At 41.2% G+C, this 26821-nt stretch overlaps 1 protein-coding gene and 1 pseudogene across 4 annotated transcripts in view; one reads left to right on the top strand and one right to left on the bottom strand.

Moving 5' to 3' along the window:
* LOC149185651 (uncharacterized) overlaps positions 1–26821 on the top strand; it is a 157646-nt gene that overhangs the window by 21650 nt on the left and 109175 nt on the right. The window lies entirely within an intron of this gene.
* On the bottom strand, positions 12014–16961 carry LOC149185652 (serine/threonine-protein kinase STY13 pseudogene; annotated as a pseudogene).

Raw genomic sequence — 26821 nt, forward strand, 5'->3', positions numbered from 1 at the left:
AGGATCCAGTGGTGCAAGTTGCATCGTCCTTTTCCTTCCTCGTCCATGATCCTTCATATATGGTCACTTTATTTTCCCACCTCCCACCCTTGTGACTTAGTGCATGAGTGTCGTTATTGTCATGTTTGCTCTCAAATACATATCATGATAAATCATAGGGGTAGGAAATATGACATTGATTGGATGCTATGTTGGTTGCATTGGCTTTTTTATTACACTTAGCATTTACATAATGTAGCCATGCATGTTAGAGTAGGATGTATTGCATATTGATTTTTGCATAGCTAACATCATCATATCATGCTAGAATAGATGCATTTAGAATATCTTTTATTTTCTGTATGGTTTGATTATTATTTGATTAAAACATGGGCGATCAAAGTACACCCAGGGCAAACGCTTCCAACAATTGTTTACGATGTGCAGGATAACGGGCCTGCTGTCCTAGAGGATTACCGATGTTCTCATGACCTCCCCGTTTGAGTCCATTGTTTGTGCACCCTATAGAGAGCTCGTGTCCCAGTTGGAGCCAAATGTTACCAACCACTAGTGGGTGACCCCATAGGAGAATTTTTCTCCTAGATTTTTCTTCAGCCAACAACCAACAACCCCTGATAGCCACTAGTGTAGTTGATATGTGCCACTTTATCACCACTCCCTGAGCTAGTCATATGTCCCCTCACCCATTTGTCAAGATTGTTTGTTTGGAGGTGGGCCATCCAATCCTAAAGGTGTGCCTTTCATTGTGCAATCGGGTGCTTATGTTTGTTTTTCTTGGGCATTATGGATTGTTGTGTGACTTGGAAGGAGGAAGGGTTTTGACTGGAGTCTTGTTCCCTCACCTTAAATGGTGGGTTAATCTTCAACCCTAGTCCTATGGGATCTCCCCTACTAGCTTACAGCTTTAGGATGGGCACTACTTGGTAAACCTCGATTCTGGTAGTGCGGTCCGTTCCACATTTTTCACTCCCCTCCGCACATTACATGCATTATTTCATCATCTTCCCTCTCTGGGTCCACATGACCACTGGGTCCACAAGGCTCTGGTACTCCCCTTCCCTTGTCCACATGTTTGGGTTAGGCCTAGAATGATGCCCTAGGGGTTCATGCAGCTAAAAAAATAGATAAAAGTGTTGAAATATGTAACTAGGTTCGGTCTTCATAATGACATATGTAATCATGATTTGATGTAAAGAAAAAAATAAATTTATTATTGTCATTCTTGAGGCATGGGTTTCATGCTCAAGGGAAATTTATTTTTTAGGTCAAGCACCCATTGTGTGCTTCTAGGGCTTCTTATTGAGTCTACAACTCAATTGACTCATTGTCATGTATGGAAGACCCTTTTGGGCATGTTACATATTGTAAAGAAAATTTATTTGAGTCAAAAATAGAGTCAAAGACCCTCCAAGACCTAGTCAATGTGCAAGCAACAAGTCGGCCTTCACAAAAGACAAGTTGGCCTAAGGACAGTGTCAAGTCGGTCTACAAGATGCAACAAGAAGACTATATATATATAGGACTCAATGTCATTTGTATAGGGCATCAATCAAGTTCGTGGAAGCACAAGAAGAACAAGGATATCTAACAAAGGGAAGGGGAATCAAAGGAAGAGGAAAGTGAAGTTTTTAAGGACTTTTTTGGGCTATTCACCTCAGACGTGCGAGATATTTAGGGCTACCTTCTTCTGTAGAAGTACCGATTCATGGTCACACAAGGAAGCCGAGATTTGTCTCTCAAGAAGTCTCCATTGCAAGCCGAGTTTCCTAGGAGAAGAAGCCATCCCAAGCGAAGGAGAAAAAGAGGGTAAAAACACCTTATTCTTCCACACATGCAAAAACTAGGTTTTTGCAGTAGCCAAAAATTGCAGTCCCAGTTGCAGGTTCAATGTTGAAGTCAAAATAGAGAGTTGCAGTAGTTGTGAAGTTGGATTGACTGGGTTGACTTTACTAGAAGAAAGTTCTTCAAAGGAGAAGTTTGACTTGGTTTTGGAGGGGTTTGATCAAGGGTCATAGGTCTTGGAATTCGTCATTTGAAGTTCTATAAGAAGAGGAGTTCTTGCGGATTCTCCTCTCAAGAGGAGCGTTTTTGGCCCTTGTTGACAGCCTATATCTTGTGTCCCCTTGTCTCATTGTTCTTTATTGTTTGGTAACTGTTTGATGATAAGAACACAATAATAATCAAGTTGAAGAGGAAGTTAATCAAGATAAGTAATAAGATATCACAAGCAGTTATCAATTTAAGAGAAATCACCTATTCTAGCTGCCCCTAGATTTCTCAAAAAAAAGCATATCATGGCCACATATAAAAGGGAAATAATACCACAAAATGCAAAAGATGGTCGGGACAATAAAATTTAGTATGTGGGCAAAAGCCAAACATGAGCTCTACCCCTTATTATTATGGCCACCACCCTGGTTCCTAGGGCCCTTATGAGTGGCCCCTGCATCATTAAGGAACCCAACCCCCATGTCCCAACCCTTGGTGGGCGATGAACTGCCCCACCTTCAGGGGGTAATCACTACTTTATCATACACATCATGCTCTCATCCCCTGGAGCCCCGAGCAGTAAAATAAAGGAAATTTCATAAAAGGCAAAAGGCAAATAAAGAAGGGTAGAAAGACAAAGGCTGGGGTAACTCACGTACCATGATTGCCCCCTTTTACATTCATACACCCAAGTATGTAGACAACTCTCATCATTGCCACCCTTGAGCCCATGGCGTTTCCCCTTGAGACCCCTGTGTCCCAATCGACCTCATCATTATCCACATGACACCTACCACTTGAAAGATGTACCTTGGAAATGCCCTTTCCTTTAGGGGTTGGGAACACCTAATGGGGTTGTTTATTAACCACTCCTACCTAGGGAGGTAACACCATTATATGCTCAAAACCCTAAATTTGGAAGGGAAGCCCATTATGAAGTCTCATTTGTGCCTTGGACTAGCAAGCTTGATTCACTTAGATGCACTAATGAATTGTTGTACTTGAAGGTGAGGAGACTCATTGGATCTTATACAGGATTGGCAGGTGGTTTCATTATGGGTTGGGCAACTTAATGGGGGCCCAAGCCCACTAGAGGATCATATTGACACCTGTAGGGGTAGCATTGAGAGCCATGGGTTTCCATCATGTGACAGAGCATTACCTCATGCCATGGGCCATGTCAACACCTTCAACAGCTTGTTCATTGCCCCACATTATATGCGAGATGATGCACTTGGACCAACAGTGCCCCTAGCTGGCTTAGCAGTATATAGATGGTTTGGCAGCTTATTCGAGGCCCAGAGGAGGTTTGTCTCATCCTTGAGACATGGGAGGGAAAGCACCACCTCCTGTGCCCTCATTTGGAGCAATCTACAGGCTTATTTTTCATCGGGAGACCCATGAGACCATTACTTGTGCCCTAGAGCCACTTCGGAGCACCATATGAGGTTTTGCTTAGAGATGAGCTACTTGGTGGGCTTGTCACCAAGGATATGTTATTTTGCACATTAAAATATTTTTAGGGGCATATTAGGCCAATTCGAATAGGATAGTGGATCATATATTTTTGGATCTCTCCCATTGAGAGAGATCATCATGATCACACTTGGATCTATTTTTCTTGGAGAATTTCACATTTTTTCTTGGATGTGTATTGGGGATCTCTTGATGCATTTGACTATATTTGGGAGCTGAAATTTCGTTCTTTCTTGGAGCCATCTTCTTTATCTATGACTGGATATATCTCTTGTTATCTTGTAAGTGATTTTGTTGGAGTTTTTTCATGAAATAATGTCTAATGTGTGGAAATATTGCAACTAGCTAGTTCTTTTGTGCCCTAATTTATTGAAAATCATTGTAAGGAAGGTTAGATTGTTGATTACACATGTTATTCGTTGCATAAGAAGTAGATGAATGTTCCTAGTGGATTGAAATTTGTTTTTCTTCCATGAAAGTCCATAGACCTTTAGTGGGTAAACGTTAAAGAGTGGTTGCTAGGGCATCACTTTTTAGCCTCCTTGAAGACAATTTCTGCAAATTTCGAATCACATAGACTCCATAGCCCAAGGATTAGGCACTGATCCAAGCAAATTTGGTGCCCACTTTCTCCTCTTTTTCTCTTTTCCAAAATTTTCGGCCCCTTTCCTAGATGTCCAAATAGGGTTTCCTCCGAATTTCATTAGAGGAGGTATTTTGCGAAACCACTTAGACAAAAATCTGCGTTGGTGTCTCCTCTAGTGATCCTCCAAGTTTGGAGAAATTCCCACGGTTGGTTTGTCAGAAAACTCGAACCCTAGTTGCATCTTTGGAAACCATCTTGAGCGTCTTTGGTTAGTGGTCCTCTTAAGGGTCTCTTGCACATGGTATTTAAGGGATTGATCATTTTAGACCCTTTTCCCTACCTATATCGGCCTAGCGAGCACATTGGAGAGAATCCTCCCATGCTTACTCATAAACCCTAAGTCTCGTATAGGTTTCTTTCTAGGCTTTTCTAGTGGAGCGAAAACCCTATTTTGAAGAAGACTCGTCTTGGAAAGTTTCGTAGAGAAGTCTTGTTTCACCTTGGAAGTCTTGATCCTAGACATACTCATCATTATTGAATATTCATAACTCTTGGTCTTGACTCTCCTCTTAGGTCTTTGTTGGGAAGCTTTTCCTTCATTAAGCCATAATTGAGGCTCTCCTTTGAATGTGCCTTGGAAATCACTTTATAGCTTATCATTGATACCATCATTATTGGTTATTTCCTTCATACCGGGAATCCTCCCATCGGTGAATGTTTGTAAAGAGGAGGGGACATTGACTGAGGTGATAGTGGGTCTTTGTCCCATTGTTGTCACTTGGTCTAGTAGTTGTCCCGTAGGTACCCCTCCTAGGACACTTGCTGGATTGTGTGCCAAGTTCCAACAATGCCAAACTAGCATAAACCAGTATGAACTGGTTGGTCCGGTCATAACCCAATTGGTTCATTAAATAAACACACGTGTGGCTGCAGACCCACATAATCATGGTTTTAGCTGGCTATGAGTGTTTTTTTTGGAATCTAGGGGCTGGTTTTCTCCAAAAATAACCTTTCCAAGCCTATAAAACCATATCTCACCTCTCATTTGCCTCACGCATCTCATTTGGAGTTTTTGTGAGCTTCATTGGTGCCATTTTGATATATTCACCCTTACCTGGTATATAGATGAGCAAACTTTGCATATTTTGTCTCTAATGGTTTGGAATCATGGTTTTAAATCTATTTTTTTTTTCATTAAAAATTAATTATTTTATGTATTGAGTACCGGTTCATTGAGATATAGCCAGTCCGATTTTTCCGGTTCTGGTTCAATAATTAATTTGATAGGTGGACCGGGTCAGTTCTCAATCCAGGTTTTTGAAACTATCCTCCCTGCAACAAACAAAACTTAACCACACAAAGCTTAAGTGATTGCTTTTGTGCTTTGTCAAGATTAGTAGGACATGACAAGTTTTTCAAATAATAAATAATGTCAGAGTACCAGTCTTGTTGCTCTAATGAAGATAATATTGCATTTACTTGCTCGAGCAGTTGTGGGTGTTCAGTGATGGTTTTTTCCACTATTTGCATGCTACCCTCTGCCATTATCTTGGCCACGAACCAATATGGTTGGTTTAAGTTCTAAGTCAAACTCTTGGATCTTAGTGATCCACCTACCCCTCATCCCACTGCATTCAGTCTACAAGAGTATGTATTTAACCATAAGATGAGGTATGTAGGCCACAATTTTGGTGTTCTAGTAGTAGCTATGAAAGTATTTGAGTGCTTTCACCAAGCCATATGGTTGTTTTTCCATGGAGGAGCAAGATAACTCTGCTCCTTGCAATGCCTTTCTCATGAAAGCTATTAGCTGTTCATTTCCATCTTGATTTTTTTGTAATAACACAAAAACCATAGTAAAATCAGAATTAAAAAAACTTGAAAATCCCTATCATAATCAAGGCAACCAAAACATGAGCCTAACATAAACTTTGTTTGATATCTTCAGAAGCCTTCTTTGCTTCTTGATTCCATTTCAGATCATAGTCTTTCTTTAGCATGTTGGATATTTGCCTCACAATTTTTGCAAAATTGGAAATGAATCACCTAACAAAGTTAATATGGCCAAAGAAAGACTGAATAGATTTTTTAGTTTTGGGCAGAGGAATTTCATGGATACCTTTTACCCTCACACGGTCAATTCTTAACCCTTCTTCCGGGACAATGTGTCCATAAGTTTCCGTTCAAAAACTCCCAAAATGGACTTCTTCGGGTTCAATGATATGCTTAAGGACCTGCATTTAGCAGAAATCTTTCGTAAGTGAAGAATATGATCGTTCATTTTTTAAGAAAAAACAATAATGTCATGTTGATAAACTACTATGAACTTACGTAAATAATCAGAAAATGCATAGTCTAGAGCCCACTAGAATGTAGCCCCAATGTTTCATTATTCCATTATTCCGAAAGGCATGCGTATGTAAGCATAAGTCCCCCTTGGGGTGGTGAAAGCAGTCTTGTACATGTCATCTTTAGACACTAATACCTGATTGTAAGCAGAGAATCCATCTAACATGGACATCATCCCTGATCCTGTTACTATTTGTAGTACGTGTTCGTTAGGAAGAGGGTAGTTGTCCTTTAATGATGTAAGGTTCAAATTTCGAAAATCTATGCAGATTCAAACCTCCCCATTCTTTTTCATAGTAGAACGACGTTTGCCACCTAGTTTGAATATCTGATAGGAGCAATAATCTGAGCATCCAAAAGCTTTTGCAATTCTTTCTGGATGGCTGGGGCTACCTTTCGGGTTTATATGGCATTGGAATCGTCTGAATGGTTTGGCCACCTTCTTTAATGGGATTGCATGGCTGATTATCTTGGGATTATACGTTTTCAACTCGTCATATGACCATGCAAATATATCTCTACATTCACATACCAAGGTCTCTAGTCTTTTTAGCTCTTGTGGGGTGCAACTTTGGCCAATTTTGATGGTTCTCCGGATTCTTTAGAGCCAATGTTTACCTCCATTACTTGTTCATTCAAACTAGATTTATTAGTCCCTACAAAAGCATCAAATTTATCAAATAACCTTTCCAAAGGGATCAAAACTTTCAAAATCCTATTAGTCCATAGTTGGACTGAGGGGGTATCATCATCTTCCTACACATTGTCAAAGTGGCAAGAAAAATCATCAATAGAATTAAGAAAACTGAAAATATGCCTCTCATCTTTGAAAGCTTGCCAATAACCAATACTGTCAGGAACAAAAGCTCTAAAAATTACCTCAACCAAGTATCTGTATAAGGGATGGATACACATTGCTTAAAAGATGCAGTCGATGATGCTATGGAATCTGCCAATTGGTTCAAGGTCCTTGGGATAGCAATAATGCCAAATGCCTCAAAACACTCGATTTCATCCCATATTAACCCTCTATATCTTTTAAGTCTAGGATTCCTTACTTCAAACAAGTTCCTTACATGATTTATCACAAGTTCAGAATCCCTTTGACTTTTAACAATTTGATGCCCATATTTGATGCTTGTTCAACACCCAACAATAAAGTATTGTACTTGGCTGCATTGTTGGTACAATCAAATTGTAAATAGAACAGAAATAGAGAAATAATATCTATGGGCGTTGTGAAAACAATTGCTGATATGGACTGTGCACCATCAAAATGCATAGTCCATAAGTCATTTGTCAATTTCTCATCAATGAGTTCATGCAATATAATTGATTCATCATGTTCATCCATCACCACATATGTCCATTTGAATGCTACCTCCTGCATCAGCTGCCCATTTTTTGGATAATAACATACCCCATTTTGCAGGGCAACAGATCACAACCACGTCCCTGGTTAAGATCTGATCTAGATATTCTAGTAACTAGACTTCAAGGTCTTTAATGACCTAACATGTCATGTCCCCATTTTTATTTTCCTCTATAGTACAGCCAGGTTGGGTTTCCAAAGTATGTGATTGCTAGGCCGTAGGAGCAGGATTACATCATCAGGGGTTCCGGGGGAGTTTTGAGGAGATTTTTATGGGATCCGATGGCATATTGCATCATCTGCACAACTTGGCTTTTGTTCCGTTGCATTCTGACAACTTTTGAAAAACGATTTTATTACTGGGCCTGACTTAATTAATTACGCTTGGGGTGGCATTCTAGGAGGATCACTTGATAGAACACCTCAGTGTAATAGCTCGTTGGAACTGGAACGAGAAGATCTATAGGATGGGATGCTGAGAAGTGACTTCCAGTGGCCAGAGAAAGTTTGGTGGGCAATTTACCATTTTCCCTAATTAAAATGACTTTAATTAGTGATTTAATTAAGGGGAAAATAATTAATTGGAGGAAAAAGGCCAAAAGTGACTCAAGTAAAATAAAATATAATTAAAAGGTCACTTAAGATAAATTCAAGAGAGGAGCTTCTAGAATAATAATAAAATAATAAAATAAGATGCTTCTAGAGGCTTGGAGATCTATCCATCAGATCTATAAAAGAGGAAGAGGTGATCATTTGGAGACATCTTGGACTTGAGCATTTGTCTTTCTTGAGAGTTGGAGGACCGAATTCTCTACTTTAGAAGCCCTAGGACGAAAACCCTCGGGTGATTCAGTGAGAGTGGGCAAGAAACCATCTCCCCCCTTGGTGAATTCATCCAGAATTCACAGGTTGCAACTATTGTTTTCAGTTCAGATTTTGGAGGCCCAGTTTCAGCTTGTAGCAGATATTTGTGGGAGGCCATTCTCTCAGCGATTTCGTGCATTATATGTACTTTTCTATTTAATAAAATAAGATTGAGTTTTCTACATCATTATCTTGTCAATTCTTTAGTTGTAGATTTTATTCCATGTTTTTGCCGTTGATTTTGTTGTTCAATTTGTATAAATGGTTTAAGGAATTGATGGTTTAAATTTTTAAGCAATTATTTGCAAATTTTTATATCTGGGACATTACAGTGGTATCAGAGCTGGTTCTCCTACCAACTTGAGGGTTTTTATTGTAGATCAATTCGTGGTTTATTTTGTCTATTTGCTAGAGAAGCCGAAGACCTAGTTCCTGCAACAAAATGAGAATGTATTAAAAAGGGCTCGACAAATTTTTTCTTATTGAATGAACAACAAAATCTCTGGCAAATTGTTGGAGACATAATAAAATTTTGATAGACTGGCCAATGTCACAAGTGAGCCATGCATATTAAAAAAAAGAAGAAAAAAAAGAAGGGGGTGTGTGGTTTTATTTTAATCAAATCTTCATTAAGTGGGGCCATGAAAATTTTATTAAGGGGCGAAGTTAATTATGCCATGGTTTTTGGTGGGCCAAACTTCACATGAAAGCATGGAGTAAATTATTTTGGAAGGCCGTATTAAAACTATCAATTACACCGAGAGGTGCAAAGGAACACTAATAGGAGTGGGGAATGTGGAAGGCAATAGTTTGCACATTATTGTTTGTAGTATTTCGAGCTTGCAAAAGCCATAGATCATATGCCACTTTATCATCTTAATATAACCATTCAAAACCTGTGAGCAAAGACTATGCATACTACTTTGTACCATCAAATTGACCATTCGATCAAAACGACAAGTGCATGGATATAACATAGTAGCATGATTTAGTCGTATTGGCCTTAATTGTGCATAAATTTGATAGGAGTATGAAATTTGATGAATTTTCCATATAGTGCATAAATGATACAGCCAACCTACTTTCCACTGCAACCCAAACACCTCAAGATTATTTTTTTTCCAAAGAAAAAAATGGTAACCTTTTATTAAAAGAATTAATGAAAAAGTTACACTAGCAGATGCAATGAAGCATTCATGAGATTGCCACAAGGGCTCGAGTGCAGACGCACCCCACGCCACGTTAGAGACCTAACGTGCACAAAATGAAGAAAAGAAAAGAGAAAAAGAAAAAGGGTTGAAAAACCTGAAAAACGGCAGATGTTTCAAGTTTTTCTCCCCTTTTTCTTTTCGACCTTGCGCCATTCTCCCAGAGAAGGCTCGATCGAAGCAATGACTATCTGTGTTGTTTCATTCGGAGACCCTGCTTCTTTGTCTGAGTCTGAAGTATCCGAATGATGCTGCCTTTTGATGCCTCCCATGCTTTGATCCATGTTTATCTTCTCTGCCTTGTTTTGCTGTGTTTCTGTCTGTTCTGAGTGAGATTGTGAAGCCTTGTTGTCTGCTGTTTTTTCCTTCTGGTTTTCTATTTCATCTTCCTCTATGGTGATATCATCCTCCTCTGCTTCTGTTTCTTCGTCTTCTGTTACCGAAGGAGCTTTCTTTTCCGCAGCTTTCTTCTTTTTTACATCATCTATATTCTGCCATCCTTTGGGTTTTCTTTGCTGTGGCTTGCCCCTGTTGAGGTTTTTGCATGCATTGAACAGGTGGCCTGTTTGTTGACATCCCCTGCACCTGAATGCTGTATTCTCATAGTCCAAAGGTTGTTTCCACTGTATATTTTTGAAGTTCAGAAAAATGCTTTCAGGTAATCCTTGGCTAAGGTCTACCTCTACACATATCCTAGCGAACGTAAAAATTCCTTTTATGTGCCTCTCTGTGTCAATCTTTAGCATTCTTCCAAGGGTATTCCCTATAGCTGCTAAGGTCTTGAAATGCTAAAAATGTAGCGGGAGATTATGCAACCTCACCCATACTGGCATCCTTGACACCACCATAGTATTTGCATCAAACTCCGGGAACCATGGGGTAACAAACAATCCCGCACTGCCCCAGAACCATGGTCCTTCATTGAATATTTTTTCCCTTTCTTCTGCTACAAGGAAGGTTACTATGAAAAAACCCTTCGAGCAGAGGTGGATATGACAGTCTTTGGTCCATACTGTGTGGATCCATTGATACAATGCATCCGTTTTAGGCCAGAAACCATTAAATCTACAAATAACAGCGTTTCTTTGGAGATCTGTAAAAATATACTTTACCTCTGAAGTTTCCAGCAAGATGGAGGGACTCTCTGGCATTTGATCCACAATATACTGTCCTGGGGGCATGTTGGCATCTGTGGTTTCTTTCCCCTTTGAAGATTCTTTCCCTTTGGCTGCATCTCGGTAGTTTCCTGTAGGTTTTGAAGGAGCTCCCTTGGATCCACCTCTCAATCGGTGACTGAGAATAATAGTTGAATCCTTTTCAACCTTGTAGTACTGTAGAGAGTGTTGCTCCTGCATGCATCTCCCAGCAAAAATTAGGATTTGAAGAACAGCTGGGATTCCTAGTTTTTCCTGGATCTCTCTTTTCAGCTCCAGCACACTCATTTGTTCCCAGATCTGCACACAAATGTGCTTGCCTTCTGCAGATCTGATGAAGATTTGTTTCAGATCTGCTGTGTTTGACTTGATCAGATCCCATTTTTCAGGATTGTGTTCTGGATCTGACAAGTTTTCATTGTGCTTCTGCCTTGATCTGGCCAGTTCTGGTAAGCCCACCCCGGATCTACTATATTTGTCCATACCCTGCTGCCTGGAAATGAACAGAACATGCAGCGGCGAGAGGGTTGGAGCCCATCCCTGCGCACCAAAGTGCATAACGGCCTCCATACGCCACGAGAGGCGTTCACTGGTTCCGTCCCATAACTGATCTCCGGCTCTTCCCTTAAAGAACCGCCCTATGTCATCAGATCGAATCCGCATCTCTCCAAGATGGAGCATGGAGACTGCCAACCGATTTTTCCTCCCATAGGCGTAAAAACCATTCGCGCAAGAGGGCGTATCAAGTAGAACCAGTAAGAAAATCTGATGTTTTGGGGTAACCATCTGCGTGCCTGTGGATTCTGGTGCCGTCCTGAGGAGCTCTCCCTGCATCCTGCGAGAGGGAATACACACCGGTCGCTGCACACCATTGGTACCCTTCTCCTTTGTAGATCCAATCCAATACCAGACGGAACCAACGGTTCCAGAGTATGCAGCGGCCATACGATTATTCGATCCATTGCAAGTCAAGATCCTTGGAGCCGCGTCGGCGCAGAAAATCGCTCCTGAAACCCTAGCACTCTGGAACGTCTCCATCCTCTCGTTTCCCTAAGAGAAAGGTTTTTACCTCAAGATTATTTTTAAAAACCACTAAAAAAACATATAAACCCTCCCAGCGGTATGTCCCAGTTTCTGGAGTCATGCCCTCCGTTTGCACTTCAATTCTAGCAACCCCAAAATCCGCAATCTTGATAGACTTGTCTGTAGCTATGAGCAAATTATCAAACTTCAGATCCCTATGAATAAACCCAATACTCTGCAGATACTCCATGCCCCTTGCCACATCCAATGCCTGCTTCACTGCTAATTTTAAAGGCACTGGGCGGTTCTATCTCCTGCTAATTTTAAAGGCACTGGGCAGTTCTGTCTCTTTGCCAGAGACTGCCTCACAGAACCCCCCTTGGCATACTCCAATACACCAAACCATAGGTTTCTTACAACCCCCTATGAATCTCACCACATTCTCATGCCTCAGAGTGGCTAGCAACCTAGACTTCTTGTGTGAATTGTTGCTCCAAGATTTGGGCTTTCTCTGTATTATCCTCCGGCCTCTCAAGGATCTTCACTACAACATCCTCGCAATTGTAGGTACCTTTATAAATTTTACCAAATGCCCCCTGTGCAAAAGGAGGACCTGTGTTGAGTTTTCTTAAGTCAATGGTCCACTCATCATATTCCTCAAGGCCATCAGTAGGGCACCTATCATCCATAAGTGCTTGTGCAAGGTCTATTACCCAGCATTTTGTGGGTGATATCCCTAGGAGAATTTTTTTTCTCCAAGATGGTCCTCAGCTGACAGCTAACAGACCATTGCAGCCACCAACTAGCTCATTGTGCCATTTCTTTGTCACCTGAGCCAACCATGTGGTCCCTCACTCATCTGCCATGGTCGTATGTTTGAAGGTGGGCCTTCTGAACCTAAAGGTATGCCTTGTTATTTGGTAATTGAGTATTGTAGTTTGCTTATCATGGACACTTCTGGCATGGATTAATGGAAAGATTCACCGGAAAGAATGGGCTAGGTCTTTTCTCTTGTCCCCTAGACCCCTTTTGGATATTAACCTTGGATTCTAGTCCCGTGGGATCTCTTTTACTGACCATTTGGCTTCAGGGATGGTATTTCATGAGAAACCTTGATTTTGGTTGCATGGGCCCACTCCCTTATCCACATATATTATCCCCTTTCCACTCATTATTACCCCATTCATCATTTCTCCCACCTAGGTCCACATTCCTCCACTGGGTCCACATAGGGTTAGCTTTCCCCTTCCCCTTGCCCACACCTTGGGTTAGGCCTGGAATGATGCCCCGAAGGTTGATGCAGCTAAAAAGAAAGATAAAAGCATAATTGGCCACATTCAATAGGAAAATGTACCACAAAATGCAAAAGATGGTTGGGACAAACACATTTAGCACGTGGGAAAAAGCCAATACATGAGCTCTACCCCATCATCATGGCCATCACCCTGGTTCCTACAGGTTCTATGAGTCTCCTTCATCATATAGGAACCCATGATTGTCCCAACCCCTGGTGGGCAATGAACCGCCCTACCTTAAAAGGGGGTATTCATTGCTATACCTCACATATCCTGCTCTTACCCCTTGAGCCCCGAGCAGTTAATCAGAGAAAAATCATAAAAAGGCAAAAGGCATATAAAGAAGGGTGGAAAAATCAAGGCCGGGGTACCTCATGTACCATAATTGCTCCCTCCTATACATTATATACCCAAGTGTGGTTTCACTTTTATTAGCTACCCATCATGCTCTTACCCCTTGAGCCCTGAGCAGTTAATCAGAGAAAAATCATAAAAAGGCAAAAGGCATATAAAAAATAGTGGAAAAATCAAGGTCGAGGCACCTCATGTACCACGATTGCTCCCTCCTATACATTATATACCCAAGTGTGGGTTTCTCTCTTATTAGCTACCCTTGTACCCCAGCGTGTGGCCCAGGGCTGCCCTTTCTCACTTCCTACTACATTCACCTCTCTATCACATACCCCTATGTTCATTCACCTTGAACATATTATCTCCTTTAGAAGTAGAAACCACTTAATAGGATAATTGGTTAACACCATTTGGAGCTTGGAGACATTAGCACATGTCAAAGCCCATTATGGAAGGACAGACCATTTGAAGTCCCCACTTGTGGTCCATGGTTGGTAAGCTCTTTTACTTGATTTCTCTAATGACTTGTTGTACTGGAAGGCTAGGGGATGCATTGGATCTTATGTAGGATTGCAGATGGTCTCCATCTTGGGTTTGGTCTCCCTATACGGGGTCCTAACCCTCTAGAGGGCTACATTGGCACATGTAGGGTGTGCGTTGAGAGCTATGGGCCTCCTCAGCAGTAGAAAACACTCCATGGACCCCCGAGGATGTTCAGAGATTGCTCGAGATTCACTTATTAGACAAGGAAGAGGCACCTGGTTCACCTTTGCCTAGCTAGCCCCACAAGCGCACCATGCACTTGGTAGCTGACACAGGATTTGTAGGATAATGTGGCATCATCTACACCATCATCAGAGCCCTTACAAATGATCTACATGCATCTTCGACTCACTTGGAGACCCATGGGGTTATTATTGTGCCCCCACACCCATAGGAAGCACTGCAGGTTTATTGTTTGGAGAACAAGGGGCCAATCCCTTGTCCATCATTTTTGAGGGGTCTATTCTTCATTATGGCACCTATGAACTTCATCAAGCCTCTTGGAGGGCCCTATGACATGTATTATTTAACATTTGACCTCTTAAGAGGCTTATTATTTCATTTGTGAGCTAGTTTGGTGGGCTTGTCACTAAATGTTAGGTTATTAGCACATTATTTTATTTTTGGGGCTTATGTAGGCCTAAGAGACTAATTCGAAGTCGAACTCCTCATTAGTGTATAAATACAAGTGAGATGAGTTCATTTTCTCATCATCACTTTGGATTGGATCTCTTTTCTCTCTTGAGAATTTCACACTTTTTCTTGGAGGATGAATTGAAGCTTTATGGATGAATTTTGATGTTTGGATTTGGTTTATCTTATCTTGGAGCTCCTCTATTGTCAAATTGTGGATGGTTGGATATGTTCTATTAAATGTAAGTACATGCTTTCAATGCTATTCTTATTTTGCTTTGTCATATACATTGGATTGGGAATTTCGCTATTTTAAGGGCTAATTGCTGCATGCATTTACTGCTTAAATTGTGGAATTTTGTCTTTATATAGCATCTCTCAATGTATGGGCCATATAATTTTGAATGAAATTTCCTAGGGATAATTCCATCAACAAATTCATCTTGATAAACCATCACCTTTTGCAAGTCGAAGTATAACGTTGTAAGGTTACTTCCCTTTGCCCTAGAAGACAAGGGAAGTAGTCTTAAGGCCATCTTGATCAAGAAACAAGGTCCTAATTCATATTTATCCTAGATTCCATTCTCCCAAGACTAAGGCACTGATCTACCAAGAGGTGGTCACTCAAAAATCAACTCTTTTTCACCTTCTTCTAGGTCTAGACAAGTTGGGTCATCTAAGGCATCAATTTCCCAACAAAGTAGCCCTCCAAAAAGTTAGATCTCCTAGCATCTCCTGCATTGGTGTGTCCTCAAGGCCTCCTCCAAGTTTGAAGCCATTCTGACGGTGGAGTTGTGAGATAACCCAAGCCTTAGCTCCGAGATCAAACTTAGCCCTAGCATCCCCAAGGGTAGTGCCTCATAGGATCAATTTGACACCTTTAAGTGAAATTTTTTGCTTTGATCCTTTCCGCCTCCTTGTCTGGGTTAAGAATATCATTGGTTGCTAAATTATTGCCCCTTAACTTAGGCTGGGTCCACTTGGTCCTGTGTGGTCCCGCATCTTTGAAAAGTCAAATCTTCAAGAACCATTCGGGAAGTCAAGTTCAATAAGGATTTTAGGATTGAGAAACTCTTTCATAAGGCATATTCCTCTAAACCTAACCCTCAAGTCCTCACCTCCTTCTCCTGGAAATCTTCGTACCTTGCTTGATAAGCAAGAAAGATCTATTCTTAAAACCCCTTCTAGGAAAAGGATTACAAGGGTCACTTCATATTCATTGGTCGATTTATCCTTTACAAGTGACCTTCTATATATACTGGGTCTCCTCCCATCGGTGAAAGTCCGTAAAGAGTAGGGAGTCTTAGCTGAGGTGACAGTGGGCTAAGTCTCCCTTGTTGCCCTTGATCTAGCAATTGTCCCTTTAGGAGTCCCTTTTAGGCCCCTTGCTAGTTTGAGCAGTAAAAAGGCCATCTTCTCCAAGGGTATGAGCAACTATGTTGTTATGGGCCACACTGTGGGCTATGGATTTGCATTTTGCTTCATTGCATATCCATAATGTTGTTCCATTGTATGCCCGTCACCATTATTATTGTCTATGTCTTGCTTGTCTCCCAGGATGGGATAATCTCGACTCAAATTCACATTCCTGTTCCCACCAGAATAATGATTATTCATGTTATTATGACGACCATCGCCAAAATTCCTCGCTCTATTTTGTTGGTGCAGTGGTAGTGTCTAAGATCCATTATTATTGTTTATGTCTTGCTTGTCTCCTTGGACAGTATAATATCGACTCAAATTCACATTCTTGTTCCCACCAGAATAATGACTATTCATGTTATTATGATGACCATCGCCAAAATTCCTCTCTCTATTTTGTTGGTGTAGTGGTAGTGTCCAAGATTGCTTGTCATCATCCCAATTTTGAGCCTCCCAAAGCGACGATGGCCTACGAGGAGGAATATTAGTCGGAAAACCTCGTAATTCGCCCTCAATCTTTGCAACACCAGGCTGAGGGGTGACAAGATCGTTGGACTGAAAGTCAGGTTTGGACCAAGAAAATGTTTCACGTTTGGATTTTGTATTATTTGCATGCGCGTGCTCCTCTGCCTTCTTCTCATTCTCATGATTGTCCTTAGAAACAACAAATAGGTTGATTTCCCATGGATTATCCATGCTCTCCTTTTTCAATGGCGAGGGGGCCAGGGGGTGGAGATGGTTTTGGCTACAAGGGACGACTGCTTCTGTCGCGAGAGAAGGAGCATATACCCCTGAGGATTGTTTCCACCACTGTTTCCATTTGTTGTCGGGGTAGCAGGCTTGGGCTTTGGCTCTTTCTTCCCATAAATGTCGTTGAGGTTCAGCGAGGCGAACTTATTATTCCCTCTTCCCATTCAAATTTCACAGAATGTCACAACGAACCAGATCGAGTTCGAGGACCAGAGACAAATCCGCAGCGGCACACATTTTAGATGCTCACGTTGAATCTTGCTGGAATTGATGTGGAAGGTTTCATTACTAAGAAATGAGAGAAATAGAGTTGAAAATGCCGAAGCTCTTTCGATCAATGGATCGCCCGTCCTGTTGCTGCTTCTCTGGCTTTGTGGAATGACGCCAGGTTAAGGGCTTCCAAGGGCAGAGGGTGGATTTTATGCAGGCGGGAGTTGGGAGGCTGGGGGCGGAGAGGCGTCAGGCAGAGTCGACGGCGCTATAGAGGCATCAGGCAGAGGCCATGGCTAAATCGCAGGCATGTACACATGCATGTATGCAAGGCGACCTCCATTCAACTTGTGCCACGTGTCATATTTATATTCACCTGAGCGACAAAAATGAAGGCTTCTGATTGGCTGGGGTGAACAGTGTTTGCCCACCCCAATCCAGCAAAGAAAATGCCTATCGGCGTAATAAGGAGGCGAAGGTTTAATTTTTTTCAAAACGGCCGAATTACCTTGATCTTGTGAACGCCAAAAGGTTTTTGCAGACCGAGAGAAACAACAAATCAAACACCAATTTTCTCTGAGGGCCGAATTCCAAAACCCGAGGGAGGTCGAAATACAACAACCCATTGCAAATAGGTCTATAAAATTCTTGAAGAAACGAGATTACAGATTAAAGGGACGCAAATGCTGGAGCCGAGTCATCATTAGAAGCAAAGACAAAATTGTTTGTGTAATTATTCCGGAACCGAAATTTCATAGGGATGAATTATCTATGCTGTAGCAGAGTTAGGAAAAAGGGCACACACTAGAAGCAGGATTCCATGGCCACCTTGAGGCAAATTGTTCCTATTTGATTTAATCGACGATCTCCAGTGTTATCATCTCTCTATATGCTACCAGAATGCCATCAGCAAAAGTGCTGAATTCTACACCAGGAAGAGACTGAATTACTTGGCAACAAAAGCAAACTTTAGGGCCTGAATTATTGCCTTATAGAGGAGGGGTTCTAGTGCTTTGTATGGCTGATATTTCCTTCTAGAAATTAGCATCTTATTGGGCATTGTGTTTGCTGTAGCAAAACTATTATTGGGTGGATCAAATCATCATTACTGTCTTAACACTGTCTATGAAGGATGGCTGATTAGCAAGGAGATCAAATTGGTTCACATTCCAGATCTAGAGGTCGTATTTTATGCCTGCAACCGCTTCTTGAGGGCGTGATTATATTGCTGTAGCCGCTTCTTTCCTTGAGGCCATGTTTACATGTTTGTAGCAGCTCATTGTGAAGTGGCTGCTTATTTTGATTTTCTTTCAGAAGGAAGCTGCATTCCATTTCAAAAAGAAGATAGATGCTGGAGGCTTGATACTGGTAAACCCAGAGGGTCTAAACGTGTATAGTGGACTGTCTAGCACGTGCCTCTTTCCCAGGTTCCACTGTGTGCCTATTTTTGATTCTTACTTCTGCTATATGCATTAATGTTGTGCCGAATGCTAAGAAAATCATGCTCTATAGTGATGGCTTGATATTTGCATTAAAGAAGGCGTATTGTAGGCTCTGATCTGTGTTATCTATCCATGCAAACTGCTATCATTTTATTCCGTGGTTGGAAATCAATATTTTGAGTGGCATTATTTCTTTGTGAAAACTCCAAATCAAGACAACAACGTCATCTGTAATATCATGTCAAGGTTTATTCCCAGTGAGGGTTTGAGCAGAGTGTGGTGATCAGAGGCGGGGTATTAATATGGTCATGTTGATGAATTGCTTTTTTCCTTGGTGTAGGATTGAATTGATGATTTGTTGGCTGAGTGTGAATATGTGCTGCTATTATGATGACGGAGCTGTTGAGACAAAGTCTGGGATATATTTATTTCCATGTATCTTATTGTCCTTTATATTGATGGTTGAATGGTTCAGATGTATGATTTAATGAGTCCAAGTAAGTGTGTCAGAAGATTGTAGTGTTGAGAGAGAAATTATTTTTTTGAAGACGCCATAAGGGTTTGGCAGGCTGATCACTTATATGTTGAGTATTTGTCAATTATCTTTGCAGAAAGATTTTGAGTAAGTACTGGGGTATTAGGTCTGAATGTTGTAAGCTGCTGTAACAGCCTTGTATTGTCTTCATGAGTGATTGTATTGGAAGCTCTACATTGTTATGTGCAAGGTATAGTCATAATACTGAGTCAGCTGGTCATATTCTATTATGCTGTCAGTCATAGTCATCATAAAAACAACTTAATATACTTGGCATCATTGAACAAAACATGGACCAAACCTTAATAAATTCCCTTAACAAACTAGCAGTAGATTCAACAGATCATTTTCCAAGGGGATACTTACTTTGCTACAGCAAGAGCAGCCACAGAAAGAGCATGAGTTGGGATACAAAATCTATGCACCTGAGACAGATTTGAGATTCATGAGGTTTTCAGTAAAAGCCCTTCTCAAACTAGAAGAACTTGCTTCACTTCTTTCTAAGGTGGATTAGTCAGATGGGAAGAGATTAATTTGGGCTCTATAACCAACCATGCTTGCCTTAGTACAACACAAGTATTTGGAGCACCCTTGCATAGGAGTCAAACTTCTAGTTGCCTTTTGTCTCAGTGGTATCATGATGCTGACCACACCTATACCCCCTTACAGTGAACATTATGAGGAAAGTCTTCAGGTTGATAGTGGAGATCTTTCAAGATTTGGATAACAGTGAGGGCCCTACCTTTGGGAAGAGGCTAGAGATTCTAAAAGTCATGGCCTTGGTTAGATCTTATGACATCATGTTTGATCTGGAGTGTGATGACTTGATCCTACAAATGTTCCAACACTTCTTCAGTATTAAAAGACATCATCCTAACACAGTCCAAATAAACATGTAGTCCATCTTATCTTCATGTATGGGAAACCTGTAGCCATTTGCAAGGAGTTGCAGTCTAGGTTGCTGGCCATTTAGAGGAGAGAACAATTGGTATCACCTGCTGCTTATAAACTTGCCGAAAGGTTGGTTGAGCAAAACATTGGGCTGTCGAGGGGACTGTTGACCTAGGAGGAGTTGCGGTGGATTTGTGGTGACCAACCATGCAACAAGAATGAGTTGAGGAAGGGTCTTTGCTTCATCTGCAAGGAACCTTGGGGACTTGACCATTCATGCTTGAGTGATGCAAAGGAGATGGTAGAGGTAGAGCAGGAGGAGATTCCTTTTGACTTTTAGGATGAGGATTCTCCCTTGGATGAGTCCATGGGTTCATACGAGAATGCCTTTGAGGAGCATGAGTAGTCATGTGAAGTTGTTGACAGTAGGACATGTTGCCGCTCAAACTAGCAGGGGACCTAAGAGGAATCCCTAAAGGGCAAATGTTAGGCCAAGGGCAATAAATTGAGACTTAGCGCACTATCACCTCAGCTAAGGCTCCCTTCTATTTACGGACTTTGACAGATGGGAGGAGACTCGATATGTATTGAACTCACTAATGAATGATAAGTCAAAAGATATGAGTGACCCAACTAACCCTTTTCCAGAAAGGTTTGAAATATGGAGCTTGCTTGCTCACTAAGCAAGGTAGTATAGATTCTAGGGAAGGGAAGAGAGGATTTTGGGGGTTTAGGTGTATGAGAATAGGCTTGTGAAGGAGTTCACCAAACCCTAAAATCCTTGTTAGAATTGGTATCCTAGATGGTTTCTAAAGAATGATTTTTCAAGGGAGCAGGACCACACGGGGCCAAGTGGACTCAGTCTAGGGTATGAGGAAGATATGAAACAATCAATGATATTCTTACCCTAAGTAAGGTGGGAAGGACCAAAGAAAGTATTTTCACTTGATGATGTTGCTTTGACCCTATGAGGCACTAGCCTTGGGGATGGCAGGGCAAGTTTTGATCCTGGAGCTAGGGCTTGACTTTTCTTCCAACTCCAGCGTTGGAATGGCTTCAAATTTGGAGGAGGCCTAGAGGAAAGGCCAATGCAGGAGACCCTAGGAGATCAATTTTTTTTGATGGATAACTTGCTGGAAAAATGATGCTCTAGTCACCCCAATGTGGCGAATCTCGGAAGGATGTGAGAAAATATGGATTTTAGTGACCACCCTTGGTAGATCAGTGCCTTAATCTTTGGGAGAATGGAGTCTATGTTGAGTAAGAGTATGTTTTCTTGGTTTCCAGTCAAGGAGGCCTTAAGATTACTTCGATTTGCCTTCTAGGTCAAGAGGAAGCAACCTCGCAGCTTTTATACTTCGATGTGCAAGAGGAATGGCTTATCAAGGTCAAATTTTACCCCTAGGAGATTTTGCTCACATTACATGGCCCATACGTTGGAGGAATGCTATAATAGAAACAAATTCTACAATATTAAGTAGTAAATGCATGCAACAATTAGCCCTAGAATAGCGAAAATCCCAATCCAGCATATATGACAAAAATAAACAAGAATAACATCAAAATGTGCATACTTACATCTAATAGAGTATATCCAACCATTCACAATTGACAATAAATAAGCTCCAAGAGAAGATAGACTAGTATCCACACATCAAAACTCATCCACTAAGAAAAAGTATGAAATTATCAAGAGAGAAGAGATCCAATCCAAAGTGATGATGAGAAACGATCTCACCTCACTTGTATTTATACACAACTTAGGAGTTCAAATTAGCCTCCTTGGTCTACATAAGCCCCATAAATAAAATAATGTTCTAATAATACAACTTTTGGTGACAAGCCCACTAAACTAGCTCATAAATGAAAAGATAAGCCTCTTAAGAGGTCAAATAATAATACATGCATGTCGTAGGGCCCTCTAAGAGGCCTTATGAGGTCCATGGGTGCCATAATGAAGAGAAAGACCCTCAAAAGCAGTGGACAAGGGGTTGGTCCCTTGTAATTGTGGTGCTCCAAATGACATGTGGGGGCACACAAGTGTCCTTATGGGTCTCCAAACAAATTGAAGATGCTGTCTACCGCCTACAAGGGCTAGGATGATGGTGTAGGTGATGCCACATCATCGTGGAAGTCCTAGATCATTTGCCAAGTGTATGGTGTAGATCTAGGGTCGGCTGGGCATGATGGATTAGGTGCATCCTCCTCGTCCAATAAGTGAACCACGAGCAATTTCTGAATAGCTGTGGGGATCCATGGAGTGCAATCTGTTGCTGTGGAGGCCCATGGCTCTCAACGCTCACCCTACATGTGCCAATGTAGCCCTCTAGAGGATTAGGACCCCGTATAGGGAGACCAAACCCAAAATGGAAATCATATGAAATCTTGCATAAGATCTGATGCGTCCCCTAGCCTTTCAGTACAACAATTCATTAGAGAAATCGAGTAAATGAGCTTACCTAATCATGGACCACAGGTGGGGACTTCATAATGGCCTGCCCTTCCATAATGGGTTTCAGGATGTGCCAGTGTCTCCTAAACTCCAAATGGGGTTAGCCAAGCACCCTATTAGGTGGTTTCTACTTCTAAAGGGGATAATATAGTCGAGGTACATCTGTCAAACCGTGGTGGTATGTGGCAGATAGGTGAATGAAGTAGGGAATGAGAAGGGGCAGCCCTGGGTCACATGCTGGGGTACAAGGGTAGCTAACACGAGGGAAGCCCACACTTGGGTTTCTAATGTGTAGGAGGAAGCAATTGTGGTACATGACGTGCCTCGTTCTTGATTTTTTCACCCTTCTTTTATGCCTTTTTCCCTTTTATGATTTTTTTTGATTAACTGCTCGGGACCCAAGGGGTTAGAGCATGATCTATAAGATGTAGTAGTGAATTTCCCCTTTTAAGGTGGGGCAGTTCATTGCCCACCAGGGGTTGGGACAATCATGGGTTCCTATATGATGAAGAAGGGTCATAGAACCTATAGGAAACAGGGTGATGGCCATGATGATGGGGTAGAGCTCATGTATTGGCTTTTGCCCACGTGCTAAATGTTTTTGTCCCGACCATCTTTTGCATTTTGTGGTCCTTTTCTTGTTGAATGTAGCCATATATGCTTTTAACTTTCTTTTCAACTACATCAACCTCTGGGCTTCATTCCAGGCCATGATCCATGGTGTGGGCAAGGGGAAGGGGCAAGCTAACCCTATGTGGACTCGATGGAGGAATGTGGACCCAGGTGGGAGAAATGATGGATGGGGAAATAATGAATGGAAAGAGAGTAATATAAGTGGATAAGGGAACGGGACCACACAACCAAAATCAAGGTTTCCCAAGAAATACCATCCCTAGAACCAAATGGTCAGTAAAAGAGATCCCACAGGACTAGAATCCAAGGTTAATTCCTAAAAGGGGTCTAGGGACAAAAGCACAAACCTAGCCCATTCTTTCCTCCGCATTACCCCATTAATCCATGCCCAGAAGTGTCCATGATAAGCAAACTACAATACCAATTTCCAAATGACAATGCATACCTTTAGATTTGGGAGGCCCACCTTCAAACATACGATCATGGCAGATGGGTAAGGAACCACATGGCTGGCTCAGGTGGCGGAAAAGATGGCACAGTGAGATAACTAGTGGTTGCAAGGGGCTGCTGGCTGCCAGCTGAGGATCATCCTGGAGATTTTTTTTTAAAGGGGTCTCCAATTCGGACAAGATTACAGTGCGAAGATAAGACTGTAGTAAGGGTGCACTGCGAGGTAAGTACTAAAGTAGAAGTGTGAAGGTACAACAGAAGAAAGTGCGTAATCTGAAGCATAAGGCAACAATACAGTGTGAGATAAGGCAATAATGTAGTGCGAGGTGAAGCAACAGGACAGTGCGAGGGAAGGTAGTAGTATAGTAAGTAGTGTAGGGGCAACAGAGTAGTGCAAAGGTAAGAAGGTAAGGGCAACAATACATTTCTCTAACGTCCTCAAGGAAGCCGAAGTAAGGAACAATATTGAAGCAGTGAAGAGGAAACCGAATTCTAAAGGGTAGCCAAGAAAGAGGAAGAAAAGCAAGAAGAATCTTATCAAGGAGGTTTTGTGTCTTGGTCTTGGAAGGGCAAATAGGTCAAGGGTCTTGGTCTTGGTATTCGTTAGTTGGAATCTCTATAAGAAGAATTTGTGTGGGTTTTCCTCTGAAAGAGTGACAGGTTTTAGCCCTGGCTGTCAGCCTATATTTTGTGTCTCTTGTCTCTTTGTGGTTTATGCATTGGTAGCACCTAAGTAAAAGAAGATCCTAATCTAAAGAAGTAAAAGCACTCGCAAGCAGTTACTAATAGAAGATAAATCACCTAATATCATTGCCCTAGATTTCTCAACATGGTATCAGAGCTAAGGTAACTAAGTCAAGGAAGGGCATCTTATCAAGAGACACAAAAGGATCAAATTTCAAGGAAGGCATCGAAACGAAGATCATCTTGAAGTCAAAGGAAGCTAGATCATAAGGCAGTGTCATCAAGACTCTCTCTCGTTGAAACAAGTTCCTTACCATTAAAGACATCACCAAGAAGTCATCACCGATCTTCATCAACAAGACTTTGCCATCAAAAGGGATCTCCCTCTTTGTGAGATCAAGGATCATTATTGAAGAAAACTATTTTCAACAAAGAGAAGTTTTCTATTCTCTATATCATCATCAACATCAAGGAAGCAACAAGGAGAAAGGAGCATCCTATCAAGTAAGTATATGACCTTATCTGAATCTGTCAAAATGTCTTTTTGCAAGGAGAGCAACAAATTGGTTGGGGCTTCAAAGTATCTTGCATGGAAGAAAAGGACAGATCTAAATCTCGTTGAAAATAAGGTCATGGATCATGTCAAAGGATCTATCACAAAAGCAGGAGAGGAAGATGCTTAAGCTCTTGTCAATTATATGAAAGGGGAAGTTAGGGCTTAAAGGATTCTCATAGAATCCATCAAGGATTCCCTCATCCCATATGTATCTAAACTTGCAACTTCGAAAGAAATCTATGACAAACTGGTAGAGTTGTATTCCATAAGCACTGTTGGTGAAGTCATATCATTAAGGAAATAACTCTACAAGCTGAAGATGTCTAAGGAAGATGGAATAGCCTCATACTTTATGAGGATATTTGAGATCCGAGATCAACTACAAGAACTGGGAGAAGTCACGTCTGATAGTGAAATGACTACAGTGGTATTAAATGCACTACTAGAGCAGTGGGGTAACTTTACTTCAAGTATTTATGGGAGGAAAGAAGCTACTCCATTCCAAGATCTATGGTCACTATGCAAGATTGAAGAATCTAGACTAAAGGCCAAATCTGATGTGGGAACATGTGAGCAAAATCAAGTTTATGCTGCAATGACAAGAAGAAAGGGACAATTTGGAAAGTTTGGTCCTCATAAAAACAAAAAGGACATGGCCAAAATCCAATGCTATGGGTGTCAAGAATATGGACACTACAAAATAGACTGCCCTATGCTCAATAAGGACAATAACAAAAAAAGAAGAGAAGAAGCCCACATCACCGAGGAAGTGGAGGAAGCTGAAAAGAAGAAATCCAAGAAGGAGGAAGTAATAGATCTCCACTATTGAGATAGTCTTCCTCACCTAAGTTCTTTTCAAGTTCCTAAGTCTTCTGTTGTAAGATATGCCTATCATGATTCACTAAATGGGATGCATCAAGGCATCATAGAAACATTGAAAGAAAGAGCTTGGGCCATCATCATAGAGAAGCATGAAAGATGGTTAGAATCTATGGAAGTCAAGAATATAGCTCTTGGGAATCTCAATTGGGAACATAAGTGGCAAGGTCATCTAGTACAAGATTCATCATACATTTGTAAAAAACATTTGCTGATAGGGATACTTTAGATGCTCAAGATTCTATGATGGAATCTTCATTGAAAGGTTCACCGATCCTGAGGAAAAGCAAGTGTTTCATTAAGAATTCCAATCTTGTGGAATTTATGGGATGATGGTATGATGACATAAACGTGAAGCAGTTCAAGGGATTGAAGCTCTTTCAATCAAGGAAGCTGTTGTAGGAAGTCTGGATGACCCAAAGGAAAAATGAGGTATGCTTACATTTGATATTGTGGAAGTCATGTCATATAGTTGCAGGTAACATGGATCAATGCTCTAGAGCATGATCAAAAGAAAGGATCTCTTCCCTCAAAGGAATGCAGGAATGCATGGGCCACACATTCACTAGATGAAATCAACATAATATGTCCTCGTATGAAGTATGAGGTGGTTGACTACAATTGAGGAACTTTGATTGGAAGCTCCTAGGAAAATAATGTGCGAAGAAAGGAAGGAAGAGATCATAGAATATGCAACCATGGTAAAGGCAATCAACATCCAAAAGACCAAAATATTTGACTAGGATATCTCCATGGAAGATATGAAGACTTTGATGGAGTTTGAAAAAGAAAGAGACTCTTGACAATATATATATCTTTGGGAGATGTGTCGATATGTATGCAAGATGCTGATGCTGATGCAAACTAAAAGATGTCATGATGAAAGACCATCATAAAGGTAATGCTGATTTTAATGTTCATTCCTTTATTCGAACAAATATCTGGATAGGTTTATGTAGGGCTGCCAAGGGAAGATAAATGGATATCTTCCACCACTGATGCACATATAGTAGGATGAAAGATCCTTAAGTAAACATGGCATGAAGAAAGAAGCATGGCATGAAGGAAGGCCAG

This window comes from Pinus tabuliformis, chromosome 3_1, assembly GCF_031772625.1.
Source record: "Pinus tabuliformis cultivar Carrire ecotype Pingquan chromosome 3_1, CPIR1, whole genome shotgun sequence".
Lineage (NCBI taxonomy): Eukaryota > Viridiplantae > Streptophyta > Pinopsida > Pinales > Pinaceae > Pinus > Pinus tabuliformis.